The sequence below is a fragment of the Arachis hypogaea genome, chromosome 4 (genome assembly GCF_003086295.3).
Source record: "Arachis hypogaea cultivar Tifrunner chromosome 4, arahy.Tifrunner.gnm2.J5K5, whole genome shotgun sequence".
NCBI lineage: Eukaryota > Viridiplantae > Streptophyta > Magnoliopsida > Fabales > Fabaceae > Arachis > Arachis hypogaea.
This window is the reverse complement of record NC_092039.1, coordinates 55,653,114-55,654,998: the sequence shown is the minus strand read 5'-3', so window position 1 is coordinate 55,654,998 and position 1,885 is coordinate 55,653,114. Positions and strand designations below refer to the sequence as shown.

At 42.7% G+C, this 1,885-nt stretch overlaps 1 non-coding gene across 1 annotated transcript; it reads right to left on the bottom strand.

The window, feature by feature from the left end:
- Positions 1-439: 439 nt before the first annotated feature.
- Positions 440-547, bottom strand: LOC112798751 (small nucleolar RNA R71). The gene has a single exon (XR_003200348.1). It is a non-coding gene; the product is annotated as a small nucleolar RNA R71 (small nucleolar RNA).
- Between the last annotated feature and the right edge of the window lie 1,338 nt (positions 548-1,885).

Below are 1,885 nucleotides of genomic sequence, written 5' to 3'. Positions count from 1 at the left end.
ACAGGACCAAATAGAAATCTTCAAAGAAGAAGACATTGCAGCCAAAAACAACAACAATGCCAACAATGCAAGGAAGGTGCTGGGTGACTTTACTGCACCTACTCCCGACTTCTATGGGAGAAGCATCTCTATCCCTGCCATTGGAGCAAACAACTTTGAGCTTAAGCCTCAATTAGCTTCTCTAATGCAACAGTATTGCAAGTTCCATGGACTTCCATTGGAAGATCCTCATCAGTTTTTAGCTAAATTCTTGCAAATCTGTGACACTGTCAAGACCAATGGGGTTGACCCTGAGGTCTACAGACTTATGCTATTCCCTTTTGCTGTAAGAGACAGAGCTAGGATATGGTTGGACTCACAACCTAAAGAAAGCCTGAACTCTTGGGAAAAGCTAGTCAATGCCTTCTTGGCAAAGTTCTTTCCACCTCAAAAATTGAGTAAGCTTAGAGTGAAAGTCCAAACCTTCAGACAGAAGGAAGGTGAATCCCTCTATGAAGCTTGGGAAAGATACAAACAATTGATCAGAAAGTGTCCTTCTGACATGCTTTCTAAGTGGAGCATCATAGGTATCTTCTATGATGGTCTGTCTGAACTGTCCAAGATGTCATTGGATAGCTCTGCTGTAGGATCTCTTCATCTGAAGAAGATGCCTGCAGAAGCTCAAGAACTCATTGAAATGGTTGCAAATAACCAATTCATGTACACTTCTGAAAGAAATCCTGTGAACAATGGGACGAATCAGAAGAAAGGAGTTCTTGAGATTGATACTCTGAATGCCATATTGGCTCAGAACAAAATATTGACTCAGTAAGTCAATATGATTTCTCAAAGTCTGTCTGGAATCCAAGCTGCACCAGGCAGTACTAAGGATGCTTCATCTGAAGAAGAAGCTTATGATCCTAAGAACCCTTCAATGGAAGAGGTGAATTACATGGGAGAACTCTATGGAAACACCTATAATCCTTCATGGAGAAATCATCCAAATCTCTCATGGAAGGATCAACAGAGACCTCAACAAGGTTTTAACAACAATAATGGTGGAAGAAACAGGTTTAACAATGGCAAGCCTTTTCCATCATCTTTTCAGCAACAGACAGAGAATTCTAAGCAGAGCCACTCTAACTTAGCAACCATGGTCTCTGATCTAATCAAAACCACTCAAACTTTTATGAATGAAACAAGGTCCTCCATTAGAAATTTGGAGGCACAAGTGGGTCAGCTGAGCAAGAAAGTCACTGAACTCCCTCCTAGCACTCTTCCAAGCAATACAGAAGAGAATCCAAAAGGAGAGTGCAAGGCCATCAACATGGCCGAACTTGGAGAGGAGAAAGAGGCAGTGTACGCCACTAAGGAAGACCTCAATGGACGTCCACTGGCCTCCAATGAGTTCCCTAATGAGGAACCATGGGAATCTGAGGCTCACACTGAGACCATAGAGATTCCATTAGATTTACTTCTGCCATTCATGAGCTCTGACGAGTATTCGTCCTCTGAAGAGGACGAAGATGTCACTGAGGAGCAAGTTGCTAAGTACCTTGGAGCAATCATGAAGCTAAATGACAAGTTATTTGGTAATGAGACTTGGGAGGATGAACCCCCTTTGCTCACCAAAGAACTGGATGACTTGACTAGGCAGAGATTACCTCAAAAGAGACAAGACCCTGGGAAGTTCTCAATACCTTGTACAGTAGGCACCATGACCTTCAAGAAGGCTCTATGTGACCTAGGGTGAAGCATAAACCTCATGCCTCTCTCTGTAATGGAGAAGCTAGGGATCTTTGAGGTGCAAGCTGCAAGAATCTCACTAGAGATGGCAGACAATTCAAGAAAACAAGCTAATGGACTTGTAGAGGATGTTCTGGTAAAAGTTGAAGACCATTACATC